Source organism: Canis lupus, chromosome 22 (assembly GCF_003254725.2).
Source record: "Canis lupus dingo isolate Sandy chromosome 22, ASM325472v2, whole genome shotgun sequence".
Taxonomy (NCBI): Eukaryota; Metazoa; Chordata; class Mammalia; order Carnivora; family Canidae; genus Canis; species Canis lupus.
The window spans coordinates 21,321,851-21,340,058 of record NC_064264.1 but is presented as its reverse complement, the minus strand read 5'-3'; the positions used below and the strand labels follow the sequence as shown (position 1 = coordinate 21,340,058).

Here is an 18,208-nt window from a genome sequence, read left to right as displayed (position 1 = left end):
GACATAAGGTCAAAGGAGAACATAGAGGGATTGAAAGTAGAAGAAGGATTTAGATGCTGCTGCTGATTTAAAGATGAGAGGGAGAGATGGAGTAAGAGATGAAGGGGACCTTAGGATGGCTCCCAGCCCACAGCCATCAAGGAAGCAGTGTCCTCCACACAACAACCACAGGAAACTGGAGCTGGCCAACAAGACAAACAAGCCGGGAAGCGGATTCATCCCCAGAAGCCCCAGAGGGAACTGAGATGCTGCCCATACTTGTATTTTGCAGAGGGCCTACCCCAGTCATCTGTACCCAGACTTCTGACCTATAGAACTGCAGGATGACAAATGGATTTTGTTAAGCCATTATGTGGGGTAGTTTGTTACATGAGCAATATAATATTAACACACTTGTCCTCTGGTGTTCTTTCAGAATTTTACCCTTCCCAGGAATATACACAGTTTAACCATTGGTTTTCCTTGTGGAATTAAGTACTAGGTACCAGCTATACCAATTACAGATACTAGTGGTGTTGTTGTTTATTGCTTGCTTCCTTGCTTATCTGGGGAGAATGAAGAGTGCCTTCTGATCACCAAAAACATGCCAAAGTGAAAGATAAGAGAGTGTGATATTTGATTAAATGGACTCTGGAGATGGACTGAAAGGGCTTGAATTCTTACTCAATCACTTGCTAGCTTTGTGACCTCAAGCAAGTTACTTAACCTCTCTGTGCCTCCATGTTTTTTTTTTTTAATCTATAGAGAATAATAATAATGCCAGTCCTGTTATGCAGAGATGATTTAATGATTATTACAATTGTCCATCTTTGTAGTTGTAAAAAAGTGCATTTAGCTATTTCAGTAGGAGCTTTTAATTTAAAATAGGAATCATCATGTTTTATTAATTTTCTAGCATGTTTCAAATATAGTAGTAGCAGTCCTTGAGCTTAACATTTTGAAACGGAATTATATTTCTTCTGAAATTGAAACATGCTCTTAAATGGTATTGAGTCAACCTTGATGCGAGACTTACTCTATAAGATGGATATTTAAAACTCTGTGTGTTCAGATTAATATTAATCCCAGGGAGTTACAGGTTAACCATTTTAAGAAAAGTTCTTTCCTTTTCAGAAATAATGATGTCAAGTTTCTTCCTTTGAACTTAGGAAGAAGACATCAGTAATGAGCCCACCGTCCCCACCCAGCCCAGCCCAGCCCAGGAGCAGCAAGAGTCCTTTTTATTATTATTATTTTTTCAGTTTCATTGAGACTCCGATCTCACTGAGGTGGGCACTTGCAGCCTGTGCAGCTGCTAGCAAAGCATATGTAAACACACACTTCCAGTGTGCAGATTTATGTCTCCCCTGAGTGCAGTGGGGCCACCAGTTCTCCTCCATTCTGCCTCTGTTCTGCCCTGACCATGCCCTCATTCTGGAGATTTACGACCATCGCTACACAAAAGCCCTGTGCCTGTTAGTGCAGGAGTCATTCTAGCAAACCAGTTCAGTGCAAGCGTACACCTTGTACCCCAGGATGCACATGGATATAAGATGTTTGTTTTCTCTTTGGGTCACTTGTACAACCCAAAATCAACAGAGTCATTAATTAAATCAGTGTTTCTCAAGCTCCAGAGCGCATCGGAATCTCTGGTGGGTTTGCTAAAATGCAGATTCAGATTCAGGTGATCTGAAGTGGGACTTGAGTCACCCTTTCTGACAGCCTTCAGGGGGATGACTCTGCTATTGCTCCTGGGAACGCACTTCACGTAGCAAGAATTTCGAGCACCATTTAAACTTAGTAATTATGTTCTTTTGAAGCACATCATTGTCACCTTTATGAATAAGTGCCAATATCTTTGAATATGAACTCTGATTCTTAATCACTGCAAAGTACTTACATTTTTCTATAAGAACATAGATTTGGTATCTGCTCTTAGTAAGGACAACTGTAATCACGAGAAAGGCTTCTATGTGTAAACTTAAATAATTTCCCTTGAAGTAAAAGTATAAATCCCGCAGGAATTTGGTATTTGGACTTTAGCATTAAGACATGCAAAAAACCTAGCATAAACAATTTCTGGTAATTCAGATTTTGGGAAAGAGGAAATGTCGGATTACCTTTGCACTACTTATGGCAAGTGGTCTTGAGCAGGCCACACAATCTTTGGGTAACGGAGGGATATAGTTGGACCTGTGGCTAGGGTTTTAATGCAGGAATAAAATGAATTAACTATGTAAATAACTTAGGAAAAATTCCCAAATTAAAGGAATAAACCTTTTTCAAGACATTCAGCACATATGAAAAGGTATGTATTTGCAGATCCTAATTGAGGACTATCCATCCTTAAGGGAAAGTTTAGCTCTCACTGTGGAATTACTATTCTATGGGCATAGCTAAAATGTGGAAGGAACCACTTGGTTTGTCATTAAAACTTTATTTTATTTTTTATTTATTTATTTTTTATGATAGTCACACACAGAGAGAGAGGCAGAGACACAGGCAGAGGGAGAAGCAGGCTCCATGCACCGGGAGCCCGATGTGGGATTCGATTCCGGGTCTCCAGGATCGCGCCCTGGGCCAAAGGCAGGCGCCAAACCGCTGCGCCACCCAGGGATCCTAGACCCTGGAGTTTTTAATTGAGGAAATCACACTGAGTAAGCTTTGGTCTAAATGAGTTTCTCTCTCTTCATCTTTTCCCTCAAGGAGAGTTGCACAGAAACTGTAAAGGAGGAAGCTTACGTCAATAGGTTACTGAGCCTAAGGAACAATAGATTTTTAAGAGGTAGTGAGAGAGTCTGCTTCAAAGAGAATGAAAATTATGTGCCAAGAGAAACAAAAAAATGAATAAAGAGCATTTTTGATATGGTGGAAGGGTTGAAGAAAAGCAGAAAAGTGAACCAGAAGAAGTTACAAGTTGCTGTAATATTGCCCTTTGGAAAAAGTACCTCCAAAGTGTGGCTAGAGCTCTCTTTTCTCATTCTGCTATTTAAGTCAAACACAACTGAATGGTCAAAAAAATAGAAATAGAGGAAAATTAATACATGTGTTTGGCTTACTCCCTAATGTTTGGAAATGAAGCAATGCATACACTTCACAGCAAAAAATATATATATAATCATGAAATGGTGCATTTGCTGAGCACCCTTATTATGAATATCTCACAGTACCTTAGGTATTATCTCAATAATTTTAAATAAAATATCTGTGGTGTAAGAGGCAAATAAAAATCTCTCTTAAAAAAAACCTAATGACTAATGCAGTCGGAAAGCTGGAGACTGAGGTCATCTCAAAGACTTAGAATAAGTGAAGACATGCAGGAAGAGTTCTCTAAGAATCATCCTTGTGGTTTTTGTTATTGTTTTTCTCGTTACTGTATGTCTAGAAAATTGAAATGAACACCTTCCCGGGTCTGTTTCAGCTGTGGTCATAAAGGCTGGAACGGCAGCTGGGCTGAGTTGAAGTTGTCTTTTCTGTCTTCTGGTCTAGTTCACTTTTAGACTCTTGCTTATGTGAAAAGCTCAAGTCCCCTGAAACTAAGAGATGTGCATGTTTGCGGTGAAAGTTTTCATTAATAATTTCAAATCATACGCTGCCAAGGATCTGCCACTGTTTCAAGTTATGGCTATTTGGAGTTCTTGTGTTTTTCTGCCAATGTGAAAATTGGTTTTGCGGGATTGTTTATTGCTGCTTCTTTACTACTTTTTTTTCTCCTTCCACCAAGAGAATACTTGTGTTCTGCAGAAACAATGGAAGCCTAAAAAGATAGAATGTTTTCACGTCAGAAAAATTAAAGTCATAAAGGAGATAGATTTCCAGAATTAAATTAGAATTGAACAAGTCAGTTATGTGTACATCCATCAGCCCAGTGGTCAGGATCTCATTTCCACTGAAGCAAACTTAGCTAGAGGGCAGATAGAATTTCTACAGAGAATCCCCCCACATCTTTCACAGCAAATTATGCTGAGAAGAGAAAGCACTCACCTACCAGTGAATATAATGTCTTTAAAAAGGCATTCTCCTATTTAAGAACAACTGCTATTAAGTTCACGAAATATTCTAAATAAGCTCAGGATGAAACCAAGTATTAGAAAGAGTGTCCAGATAGATTGATTGAATGTCATATCCAGAATACAACTTTGATGCTCAGGCATCCCTTTCTTACCATGTTAAAGTTAGTAAAACCCCTCATTCTGAATATTAGTTTTTAAAAAAATGTTAATATTCACTAGTGATACTAGATAACATTTATGCTAAATAACATTTTTAATATGTCAAGTGTATGTTCACATTTTTACAATTCAGAGAGGATATTTTTGTCCTTCAACTCCATGACACAAGAGGATAAACGTCATAGAGGCAGAAAAGAAGGCGAAAGAGCAGAAGCGTATTAATTGGGCACCTATTGTGTTCTGCATATTATACTATATGATTTTATTTATGTGTTTTAACAAACTTCACAATGATATTCAGAGGTAGGCATTACCATCTCAGACTTTACAAAATTGAAAACTGAGTTCTGGCTGCCTAATTAGTTTACCCAAAGTCACGATGCTCACACAGAATATGTAGCTTGTCTGAAGACAGGTGTCTCTGAATCCAATGCAAAAGAGAAAAATTGTTCACTGATTGTAGGCATTTTCTCTATTCATATTTCTCTATTCACCTTCATCATGGATTATATATATATATATATATATATGTAATTATATATATAATATAAATATATTATACATATATTTTTTTGAGAGTGAGAGAGCACATGCCCATGAGCCAGGGTGGGGTGTGTGTGGTGGGGGGAGTTGGTGAGAGGGAGAATCCCAAGCAGTCTCCACGCCCAGCCCAGAGCCCCAAGGCAGGACTCTGTCTCACCACCCTGTGATCACAACCGGAGCTGAAATCAAAAGTCAGTCACTTAACTGACGAGCCACCCAGGTGCCCCTACATGCAAAATTCTCATGCCATGTTTGTAACAGCATGTTGATTCTAAAACCAGGAGCACAAGATTACCCTCCCAAGGTTATTCCATGGGTTTTTTTTAATTAAATTGCTTTTCATTTTAAATAAATGTTGCTCAAATAGAGATCCAGTGCCCTTTTATTAACTTTGTACAGTTATACATAGTGTAATGTGTGCTATTATATGTTGTGGTTGGATATATGACTTCAGTTTATTAGCCAACAGTTATGGGGTTTATTAAACTTATGAAAGATTAAGAAAGCTTTTGAGGTGGGTGACCTCAAAATTTAAAATGTCCCTAAGTGACTTGAGCAGTCCTTGGCTTAGATCAGAAATTCAAGTCATTATCATTAGTCTGACTTTTTGTTTTTTTTTGTTTTTTCACAAGTACCCCCCAAGTGAATTTATATCCAATAGGGACAGTTGGAAATACCAAACTGCAATCTTAGTGTGGGATACACCAGATTTTAAGAGAGATGCAACCGTTATAAAGCCACATATGCCAGCCTCATACCTCAGTCGCCAAGGGCCTTCTGGAATGGAAAATTCTTAACTTCAGGAACTTTAGGCAAATCAATACTGGTCCCTTTAATGAAATCCCCTTGTTTTTCCCAGATTAGTTCATCTTTTTTTGTAGTTGCATTTCTTTCCAGAGGCCAAATCAAATATCAGGAAATAATTTTCAGAACAATCTTAAGTTTCAAAACCTATGCATATTGAAAGAAAAGTGTAATTATTGCACCTTATTTTGACCTCATATCATATTCAGTATTTTTATAAAGTACTTTTAAATTGGATATTGAGAGACACCAAATGTTACCTTATTGTTATTACATTCTGTGATTTTGTATATGTGTCATTACCCCCTGTTAAGTATTTTATGTTGATTTATATTCAAATGGTCTTCAAGCTTAATTTTTTCTTATTGCCTAAGGAAAAAAACCCTATAAGAATAAAATTGTCAAATCATTGCACAGTATCTCCTATTGTTGCAGAGGAGAATTTTATTATTTATAATTTGTTAATTTTATTTTTTAATTTTAGATCATTTGCATATAATATAATTTATTTAATCAAAACTGCCTATATTTAGTTGCTAAGAGACCTGGAGCATTTGGAATTAGGAAGAAACTGATTCTGATGAGATGCAAACAACAGTATCCTGGGCTAAGGTTGACACAACAATTTAAAAATAGAATTTATACTGACTTACTCCATTAGGACAAAAATAAAAAAAAATGACGTCGAAGAGGCACAAACTGCCAACATGCATTTTATATTTGCAACTTAGAAAATGTATACATTTTAAAATTTCACTTCAGCCAACTTGTGTGCAAATAATAATTTTCCTTTTACATAAGGCTAGAAGAACATTAAACTATTTTTCTCCTTTTAGTTCCCATCAAAGGTTATTCTGCATTTTTAAAAGCACCTATAGGCTATTTTATGTTAGCATATTTCTCGTATTTTATTAATTTATATTAAACTATTTTTATTCAGTGATGTCTATTGTTAAAATAATTGAGATAGCTTTGCATTTTCCAGAGTGTTACATCATCCCCTAACATCCCTGACAAGATCTGAAGTGAGTAACGTAGACCATATCAGGTCTAGACTGTGATTTTGCACTTGCACACCAAATCTCATCCCACTGGTGACAGTCCAAACATGTGTTCTCAGTTGGAACAGTACTGTGGATTTTTTAATCAAACACCCTGCAACTTGAAGCCTTTGGGTGGTGTGCTAGAGTATAGGATCAATGAATTGTTTCATATATACACATAAAACTATGTTTTTTAAAATTTTTGTAATTTTTTTTGATAGAGAGGACAAGCAGGGAGAGGGAGAAGCAGACTCCCCGCTGAGCAGGGAGCCCAACACTGGGTTTGATCCCAGGATCCTGAGATCATGACCTGAGCCGAAGGCAGACCCTCAACCAACTGAGCCACCCAGGCGCGCCTGCCCCTAAATGACACTTCTAAATGATAATGTCAACAAGGTCTCAAGTAGTGCTCCTACTCCTGTTAGTAGGGAGTAGATTCCTATCCCCACCTTTAGCTGGGGCCTTTCATTTCTGCTTGTGTTTGGGAGAATTCTCTTTGTCTTCTGTGCCTGGACGGGTGGACAACTTTTCCCTTCTTCCCTTCTAGGTTCCTTGGCCAGTCTAATAGTTACTTTGGCATAAGACAGATTCACAGGACAAAAACAGATTTCATGTATGGAGCTTCATAAACATATGAGACTCCTTGGGTGTCAGGTAACTGAAGCCTATGTACTAACCTGAGCTAGGGGGAAGGGAGTGGGGTATGGGGCTGCAAAGGGGAAGGAGGGGAGGGAGATTGGGTAAACTAATGTTTGCCAGGACATGCAGATAAGTCTTTGTGATATAAAAAGTTGTTTCTGGGAATGGCTTTCTTCCTGGTACAGGCCCCCATCTAAATTCTTTTAGGTTGTTCTGCGGGAGGTAAGAGGTTTTTCCTGTCTGCAGGGCCCCCATGGTCTTCAGGTCGAAATAATCCACATGCCAAAGAGGCGCAATCTGTGGTGGTGTATTCCTCATGTGCATTACCATTCATGATCGCTCGTCTTTAGAACAGGCTGCAGTGCAGAGAATGTTGGGGGATATAGTTGAACAATCTATTCTCATAGGATTTTCCAGTGTGTGCTCGGCCAAAGGCCGGTCATTGCTGCATGGCTTTTATGCAGCAAACCTTATCTAACAGTGAAAAAGTAGGCATCAAGAAGCTGTGCTTTCAAATTCAGTAGAAGCCCCCTTGTAGTTCTTACTAATGTTTTACTGGCTTACAAGGAGAGAAGTCATCCTTTCTTATTTATTGTTAAAAACCATTAAAAACTGTCAAGAAGAAAGGTTGTAAGGTTAAACCACATTTCACAATAAAAGAACATTTCATCCTATCTACCACTGTGGCCAAAAGTATGTTTTATAATCAGACAGCCCTTGGTTTAAATTCTGGTTTGGCCACTTATGAGCTCAGCTCTTTTGTGCTAGTTAATGTCTCTGCCTTTGTGTTTCTTCTTTGTCAAAATAAAAATAAAAAGGCCTGCATCACAAAGTTATTAGGAATTTTAAAAAAAAATGCAAATCAGATACTTGACCTGGTGCCTGGTATATAAATACCCAACAATGTTAACTTTTTTTTCTTTATTTAATTTTGTTTATGTTGGTGTTGGTTATTATTGTTAATGTTATTATTTAACAAGCTAACAAGCTAGGAAATACATGAATATTAAATGGATCAAGCTCATACAAAAAGGTCAGAGCGGGCTCTGTGTTAAAAAGAGGTAAGTAAGAGATGCAAAAATTCTCAAATATAAAATGAGGAGGAAGCAATTGAGATCCAGGAATCTAATGCTCTGAAGTAAGCAGAGGTGACATGTCCACCTAATGCTTTCTTTTATGTGTTCCTACTGGACTAACGTAAAAGCAGCGTGAAGCAGATAGTTAGGATTGCCATAGGGCCTGCTTTTGATTTAGGCAATTGTGCTGTGATGGCAAACAAAGGTGAATTTCATTCCTAACTCTGCCGCGTGTTGTAAGTTTAGGATGCTGGGATGTGCTCCCTGAGTATGACTCTTGGCTCCAATTCTTGTGTCTGGTATAGGACACATGCTCAGAAAATGACTTTTCTCCTTTTCTTTTTTCACTTATATGGTAAAGATTTGGGCAACACTCATCTTCATTTATCATATATTAGATAAATGTAAAAATATCTACATTTTAGAATGTATGTGTGGGAAAGAGAGAGGGAGAGAAACTCAATATTATGAAATCAGTGAATATAAATGTGCTGTAAAAATTACACTTTTATTTGGGGGAGTTGCTAGGATTATAGGGACATCCTTTGAGTATTTAACTTCAGGTTAAAATAGGAAGGGTGATGCCACTATCTTTATAAAGTATGACTCAACAGGGTATGAGTTTGTGCCCCTTTCACTGGTTTAAGTGTTATTGTTACCTTAAAAAATAGGGATCCCTGGGTGGTGCAGCGGTTTGGCGCCTGCCTTTGGCCCAGGGCATGATCTTGGAGATCCGGGATCGAATCCCACATCAGGCTCTCAGTGCATGGAGCCTGCTTCTCCCTCTGCCTATGTCTCTGCCTCTCTTTCTCTCTCTCTCTCTCTCTTTCTCTGTGACTATCATAAATAAATAAAAATTAAAAAAAAATAGTTTCACAGTGACATCTAGACTAGTGTTTGTCCAAATATCTGGGTATTGTGACCGAACCAAACTGATAAATAAAATTAACTACCACAGGGTTGTATCCATTTCTCTTTCAGAACTGAATTTTTATAAAGAGTTTATTTATTTATTTATTTATTTATTTATTTATTTATTTATTTATTAAATTTATTTGAGAGGGAAAAAAAGAGAGATATAGCATGAGTGGGGTTGAGGTGAGGGAAAGGCAGAGGTAGAGGGAGAAGTGGACTCCCTGCTGAGCAGGAAGCCCCATGTGGGCTCGATCCCAAGAACTCGGGATCACTGCCTGAGCCAAAGGCAGATGCTTAACTGATTGAGCCACCCAGGCATCTCTCAGAATTGAATTTAAATTATTTTGTTATTGACTGATTTTATGTTATTATTAATACTCCAAACACCAGCAGCAATCATACAACAAAATAATCCTTCAAAATCTATTTCTTTTTTTTAAAGATTTTATTTATTTATTCATGAGAGATACGGAGAGAGAGGCAGAGACAGAGGCAGAGGGAGAAGCAGGCTCCCTGAAGGGAGCCTGATGCAAGACTTGATCCTAGGACCCTGGGGTCACGACCTGAGCCAAAGACAGGTGCCCAACCACTGAGCCACCTAGGTACCCCTCAAAATCTATTTCTGAATTTTTTTTTGTTTTTGCTTCTGACTTTAAAATCTGTAATTTATAAAACAACAACAACAACAAAAGAAATAGAATCAGAAGTAAAGATTTTTGTTCTGAGGTCATCCCATTTAAAAATTTCCATCCAGCATAATTTTTTTCCTTCACAGAGCTATCAGGTCCTCAGGGACCCCACTGTTTACTTCAAGACAGAGGAGAAAGAGCATTGCAAGGGGACAAACTGCTCATGGCTGTGTTGTGAAGAACACGGCACCCCTGCTGGTCTGGCCTTCATGGGGGGTGTCTAGTCCATCATTTTTACCTTAGTGCTATATTTGTGTACAAAGAGCATTGCAGGTTTCTGATGTCTCCTGCAGTTAATGTCTGGGACCAGGTTAAAAATAAAATCTCCATCTTATTCTTTGACAAATATTCTGAGACCATTACACTATTTGGTTCCTGAAAAATCTATACACACTGTATGCTTATTTCTCTTACCGAAGAAAATGGTTCCCGATTCTTTTCATCTTTAGTTTACCTTGTAGTTGGTGTTTTAAATGGAAACGTGTTCTGGTAAGAAAGTCTTCCCTGTAATGGGAATCCTGTATGTTTTCAATTCTATCATAATTAAGAGTCTTTGCAGTTGTAAATGCCACCTTTAGGTTAAATATAAACCAAGCATCTGTCAGCATCAATGTAAGAGAGCAAATAATGCCATAAATGCTAGGAGAGTAAAACTCTAACTGCATTGAAATGAGCTTGTCATCTCAATGAGCACTGACAAACAAATCCCTGTTTAGTTCTGTAAAAGAGCAGAGTTAATAAGTACATATATTTTCTCAGATAGTGGCATATATTATATATACCTTTCCTTAGAGTTGTGCCAAGAAGCACATGTGACTTTACGGGTCATGTTGCTTGGTCCCCTTCTACTCTGGCACCCCTTCCCCAAAATACCCTTTCCAAGGAACTGACTGCAGGACCCAGCTCTCCCTGGAAGCTTTCCCTGACCACCTCTGAAAAGGTGAAAGGCCAGACCTCAGTGCTCTGTAGCATGCATTTGTCATTGTATTTGCCACCTTACCTGTTTACTTGTGTGTCTTACACACAAGAATATGATGTCCTTGAACTTCTTTGTTTTCCTAGCACTGAGGTCTGCACAATTAGTATTTGTTGAGTGGATGAATTAACATAAAGTAATACATCAGTACACAACTGGTGAGTTCTGTTGTTTCAAGAATTATGATAGAGCTGTGAAGATTGTGTTAATAAAAGGGTCTGGATGGGGGGGATGTGTGTGTGCCTGGGTGGCTCAGTTGGCCAAGCAGCTGCTTTCAGCTCAGGTCATGATCTCAGGGTCCTGGGATGGAGCCCCATGTAGGGCTTCCTGTTCAACAAGGGATCTGTTACTTCCTCTCTCTCTCTGCACCCCCCCACCATGCCCTCTCATAAATAAATAAATAAATAAATAAATAAATAAATAAATAAATAAATTTTTAAAAGGTCTTGGCCACATTCTTTTGATGAAACAGAGATAGTCATGAATAAGCCATGGCTTATCAAGAGTTGATTAAAGGGCCTCTTTCTAACATGGTGCACTCTGCCTCTCATACAACTTTGTTCTCTTTGCTTCAAATCCCCTCCAGCTCCCCTGAACGGGCACAGCGGTATCACCTCATAATGGAGAGTTACTTAGCACTCCTGAATGCCTCAGCAATTTGGAAGGCACTTCTCTCCTAGGTGAGCCAAGGAGGCGTAGAGAGTTCTTTGAATCCTCTTCTTAGTGGGACCACAGAGAGCAGCCTTCTCTTTGCTTTTTAGAAAACACCTGCTGGCAACTTTGATTCTCTATTATTCTCTCTCACTGCCCACCCTTCAGCATTTATCACCATCTGTAATTATTTCTAAGTGTTTGGTTATTTCACTGCAGTGCCAAAAAGGCAATACAGAATCCATCTTCTGCATCTCCTCTCCGTTTTTGCTTCACCACTCTAAAGCTTACCCCCCAAGTAAAACACAGAAGCGAAATAAATACACTGTTCCTCAGGTGAGAAACACCGGGCTTGCTTGCCAAGCATCTTGCTGCTCCTGAGTTCTCATCCAGTGAAAGTCTGGCTTGTTTACCCCTTTAGTGCTACTAAATGGCTGTCTGGATAGGGATAAGCCTTCTTGCTGTAGCTGTGTCCTCTCTACCTAGCAGAGTCTGAAACCACTAGGCTTGCTGCCAACTCATTTGCCTTGGTCACCAGTTTAAATAAGTTGCTCACTAAGTCATGAAATGTTTTATACCATTTTTTGCTACTTTTAAAATTTACTTCATCAAATCTGCAGGGAATTTGGGGCCACTTACATGATTGTCCCTTTGTTCACTAAGAGATGCCTAGTGATAAATGCCACCAAACATCAAACCAAATAAACAGATTTATGATAGCTCTGGCACTCATGTAGTTCGGAGCCAGAGTGCTCTCATAATAGTATTTCAATATGCGTTGGTTAAACTTCGTCTCTCTCGTAAATGGATTTGCCGAGATTCAACTCTTCCCAGTGACAGTCGGGTATGACTTGACTTTAATTCAGAAGATCTCCCGAGTTGTCTGGAAATCATGAGGACTTGTTTACCTTATATTTAGCATGCAGTCTATATGCTTGTTTGAATAACTGAGTATGTTCCAAGAAACATACACCCATGCAGACACGCGCAGACACGCAAACTGCCTCTTCTGAGCAGAGTTTAAAGTTTTTGTCTATGATTTTCTGGCACTGATTCAACCAATTTCTTTTTTCTTTTTTTTAAATAAACCTTTAAGATTTATTTATTTAATTATTTATTTAATTAATTAATTAATTATTTATTTATTTATTTATTTATTTATTTATTTATGATAGACATAGAGAGAGAGGCAGAGACACAGGCAGAGGGAGAAGCAGGCTCCACGCCTGGAGCCCGACGCGGGACTCGATCCCGGGACTCCAGGATCGCACCCTGGGCCAAAGGAGGCGCTAAACTTCTGAGCCACCCAAGGATCCCCTGATTCAACCAATTTCTAATCAGGATCTTTCCAGTTATACATTTAAAAATAAATGGAGAAGTGCTTTTGGGAGTCATTATCTCACACATAAAGAAAATATCCCACAACACACGTTTATTCTCAAAAAGTTACAGAGCCTAGGTTTTTCTAAACAGTATCCTCTTTGCTCAAAATGCAATAGTCAGTTCAGGAACTGTCTATGCTAAGACTGCATGTGATGAATATAGGCCATTTGTACTTGAACGTATAAGATACTGAAGGCATTTGTTTTATATAGAATTATATGCTTATGTGCAGGGTTTTCCCACCCCCAACCCCTGCCAGATGAAAAATAAGGCTAAAAAGCCTTCAAGATTCATACTCTACCTATATTATACCAGAAGAATCCTAAAGAACTTTTTCCAGAAGTTATTTATTTTGTTCCCGATCTATTCTTCTAAGTAATAGTTTTGTTTATCACATTTCCCTCCTCTTGCCTTACAAGAAAAAAGTGTGGAAAAAGAAACCGAACACTGGCAACAAATCTGTCCAGTGGACAATAGTTGAAGCACAGTAGGTGTTGGCAGAGTGGATGAGCATCTGAAACATGGTAAATATGCAGCATGGGCAAGTGCTTCTGGTGCTGAATTTTGCCGCAGGACATGCTGAGGCAGACACTTGTATAGACAACTGCTTCTAAATATGTCACTATATCAGCAGGAAACAGAAGATCTCCCCACTTCTATTTTTCAATTCTGAAAATGGGTCCCTATGAGTAATTACGTGGTGAATTAGCAAGCATCCTGAATAAGCAACCAGTGCCAAGAGGTTGGACAAGAGGATTTTAAAGAGCAAAGAAAAACAGGAAGAAACCATCAGAATAAGCATTGAACAGACTTCCATATGATTCATGCCATGTGCAAGTGGCGTGTAAGGGGAAGAAGTGATGGAGTGTAATGTTTCTCAGGCAGTCCTGCTATCAAGCACTTACAAAGTGTTTTTAATCCTCTAATTGGGTTAAATTCATTTAATTAGCACTGAAAAGATGCAATTTAAGTGTTTAATAAAACGTTTTACATTCAGAACAGCTAACAGATGTTTTTCATTGTAGATGTGAAGTTATGCATGGTTTTCTTCTAGAAATTCGGTACTTTCCTAAAATAAGAAATACCTGTTTTTCTTCAATAAATGGTGACTGAAAAAAGAAAATTCACATGTTTGGTGTTGCCTTTGTCATTCCAGAAAGATCCTTATTTTTATACTCTTCATTTCAGACTGTGTATCCCTACATTTACACACATTCCACACACACACACACACACACACACCCCACACACACGAGTGCACTCCTCAATTAAGATCTGAGCAAGAGCAAAGCTTCCTTTGGTTGACGAGGGTTAACAAGGGATCCCTGGACATTTTATTAAAAGCCCATATGATGTATCAGCCTCAGGGAAAGACGTTGGAGAGCATCATGAATCATGGTGTCCTTCATCAACTGGAGACATCCTACTTAGAGTGTGACTTCCTCTCAAGCAAAAAAGTTGCCAGGAAAACATTGAACATAGATTCCTTTGGGCAGCACTGCTAAGAGATGGCGAGTGATGAGGGGAAGTGGGATAAGTGGTTGAAATTATGGGACACCCGGGTGGCTCAGCAGTTGAGCACCTGCCTTTGGCTCAGCGCGTGATCCTGGGGTCCTGGGATCGAGTCCTGAATGGGGCTCTCTGTGGAGAACCTGCTTCTCCCTCTGCCTGTGTCTCTGCCTGTGTGTGTCTCTCATGAATAAATATAATATTTTTAAAAAAAGAAGTTGAAATTACATACTTGAATTGAATCTTCACATTCAGTGACTGAGCAGCTCCCAGAATCAGTAGAGGTGTAACTTTTCTTTTTTCCAAACTGTTTAATCCAGCTTCTGTACACTGCAGTACCAATCAGAATAATTGTGAAGCACTCAGAATCCACCAGTCACACAGTCACACAGGGCAGATATGCCAGAGGGCTCTGACTCCAAGTTACAGGTATAAAAGTACTGAAATTATAGAGATTCAGTCTATAGAAAACCTATCTTGATTAAATGATATATGCCTCCCAGCGTGGCTTACTCACTCTTCTCGATCTTCTTCTGCTATCACTTTACACATTTCCTGAATTCCTACCGTTAATGTAAAATAAAGCAGAAATACAGAATGATCTCCAAAAGGGAACTATTTGTAAGCTTGCTTTCTCAAAAATGAAGAAAGAAAATAGTAAGAGGAAGTGTGGCTAGAAAATGACATCTTTGAATGATTAATTGAAAGCTCACAAATTAGAATCATAACTCATCTTTTAAAGCGAGGTTTAAGAATTCCTTAAGTTATGTTCTGCTTTAGAAAAGAACATTCAAACTTTTAGGGCCAGTCTCCAAGAAAATATGCTTTGATATTTCTTTGAAGTTCAATTCAATATCTTTGTCTAAGGGGGAAAAAAATCACATCTTGACTGTAGAAATCATATTGAAACACTAAAGTGCTTACTTGTGCTGCTGTCAATCATACTCGTCACACTCGGTGACTGTCCTCAATCCAGGCAGAAAACCCATTCTCAGTTAACATGGATCAATTGGAAAGAATATAAACCACTCCACTGCCCTTAAGACATATAGACGTCAACTCTCACACAGGTTATTTGAGGCTCGGTAGGAATGGCGAGCGGCCTAGAAGGGCTCCTGACACACATGGAGATTCGATTGTAATGCCATGGTGTAAATTTGCATGAAATTTGTATGAAAAGAAAAAGTAATTGGAAATAATATATTAATGGTCTACCTTAACTATAGCCTCATTACTGTAAATGACAACAGCAGCATACTTCTAAGGTACTTCCCACTTTCATAGTGTTTTTCTTTGGATCCTGCCAGGGAGCTCGTGAGTTTAAATGGCGTGTGCCCACTGAATCACAAACAGACCTGGGCCAATATTATTTAGGTCTGAAAAATATACTTAATAAGGTTTCTGTAATTACAAAACCAGAGGATAAAGGTAATAAATGATAGTAATTTGGTAAAGCATTTTGTTCGGTGACTCAAAAATATTTTGGAGAGAGAAAATATCTCTGGTCTTGATAAAAGTCAACCTGGGAAGATTAAAAACTGGCTGATGAATTTCGTGCAAGAGGTAATTGTCAAGTATCCTAGATTCATTTTTGATACCTAATGGGATCTTTGAAGGGTCAGTGATATTTTATTTATGTTTTCAACATTGATCTTTAATGAGTAACTAAAGGCTTATTAATTAGATGTTACATGATGCCAAATCAGCTCCAAGGATTGTGGAAAAGTACAGATATAGTTTCAGAGAGATTAAAGACACCAGCAGGAATAAACAAAATTAATTCTAGGCTTCATACTTCAGAAAGATAGAGTACAAGACTTTGGATTCATTGCCTATTTGTCTTTCATCTTATTTTTATTGTGATTGTGCACCAATGTCACCAAATATATTTATCCAATTGATTTTGGTGCTCACAGTAACCTCCTAATGGATCAGGTGTTATAGGCTATAATTTTAGAGGTGAATTTAAGGTACAGAGACATTAGATAAGGCCCCAGTGTCCACTACCTATGATGACACAGGTATTTGAACCTTGGTGCTCAAAATGGAGCCCAGAGCTCTTTCGCCTACACTATTCTATCTATCAGGAGAGTATGTTTTACATATTTACTTGCTGCATTTTTTTGTTACTCCTGGGTTAATATTTTTAAAATGACTAACATCATACCTTTAGGAAAAATGGAAGACTTGTGAAGAATATTTTAGGACAAAATATTTCTTTTAATTCTCAAAGCTTGACCTGAGCTTAAGTCAGAGGTTTAGCCCACTGAGCCACCCACATGCCCCTCAATACATGTATTTTTATCTATAAAGTTTAAAATTGAATAAAATTTCGTGATGTCATTGTCAGTAATTTCACCCACAGGAATATAATGATCATGAGTTAAAATGCATTATGTGGCTATGGAATTGCTCTGGTATCTATGGGTAGATATGGAATTGCTCTGGTATCTATATAACATTATAAAATAAAGTTAAAGACATGGCTCTTAAGGCCAAAATACTTCTAATTTGGAAATATGAAAGACAGGATAGATAGCCAAGAGTGTTACATACATGTAAGTAGGAAAGGTTCAATAATTATGTGTTTTAGTTCCTAATCCATCTATGCCCTGGTTAAAACCATAAGAAGATGTAATGAAGGTCATACAGGAGGAATATAATTTTGTTGTCATGGTATTTAGAAAAGACTAGCCAACAATGCCAGAAGCAGGAGACTGGTGAAAACAAGGCTTATTAGGGTTTTAGGAATGTGAGACAAGCAGCCACTGGACAGAAGTTTGATAGAGTAATGAGAGGAGTAATGCAGCTGAGATGTATTACAAGGGAAATGTAAGCCACAGTTCCTGTCAGATTTCTAAAGAAGAGGTGGGAATGATCTGCCAATTTTGCTTCATGATGATTGTAATGAACCTCTGTTTCAGAGCTGTTTCATTCTAATTCAGTCCAACTCCATGGACACAAGATCACATGCTTAATCTAATTCCGTGACTTTTTTCCTCAGTATCTTCCAAAAAGACATGTATTCATTACTAGGAACCAAAAGCATTAGATTTAACAGTGGTGAATAAAATAAGGGTGACTTCCCACAGATGTATTCTTGAATTAAATATATGTAACAGGAACAGTGACCCTACAGAAAATGCATACAGTATGTAAATACAGGTGCACAAGGATTATTCTTAAGTACCACTTCTCTAAGTAAATTCTGGAATGGGAAAAAAAGGGAAACAGTCTTGTATTTCTCTGAATGCCGGCCTATTCAGTAAAAGAAAATCAGAAATTTAAACTTGTCAGCTCTAATTGCCCGATAAACTGACATAGTTTAACTTGACACGAATGTTATCTCTGTCCTTAACATTTTTCTGGCCTTCTGGAAACTTTTTTTTCAATTTCCTCGGTAAAAACAACTCGTCACAAGTCCCAGAGACATCATAAGTGCATTTAAACCTTAACCCTTAGAAGACAGAAGCACTCTGTCACAAATCTGAGGATCAACACTTACCCTTCTAATCTTTATAGGTTACTTTTCTGAATAATGATTCTCTCTTAGCAAAGGCCACAAATTCCAACTCTGGAATGGAATGGCAATGTTTCTTCTACAGAAATAAAAGTAACTAGGCACGTTATGAAAATAACCATGAAGTTTGCACTATGGTTTTCCTATCCATTTTCTCTTCCAGAATTTGAGTAACGTAGATTTCCAGTGAAAGGTATTGTTTCTATCATGTCAATGGATGATTTTTTTATGAGCTGTACTAAGTCACAATATTGAGACTTCATCCAAGTGGAGGTCTTGACATCTAGTTTCCCAGAATGGGAGTGAAAT

At 38.1% G+C, this 18,208-nt stretch overlaps 1 protein-coding gene and 1 long non-coding RNA gene across 2 annotated transcripts in view; one reads left to right on the top strand and one right to left on the bottom strand.

The window, feature by feature from the left end:
• LOC125753302 (uncharacterized) overlaps nt 1-14,729 on the bottom strand; it is a 55,953-nt gene extending 41,224 nt beyond the window's left edge. The window contains exon 1 of the long non-coding RNA XR_007404808.1: nt 14,612-14,729. This is a non-coding gene — a long non-coding RNA (uncharacterized LOC125753302). The remainder of the gene's footprint in view (nt 1-14,611) is intronic.
• The window catches only part of PCDH9 (protocadherin 9), an 887,338-nt gene that overhangs the window by 846,572 nt on the left and 22,558 nt on the right, over nt 1-18,208 (top strand).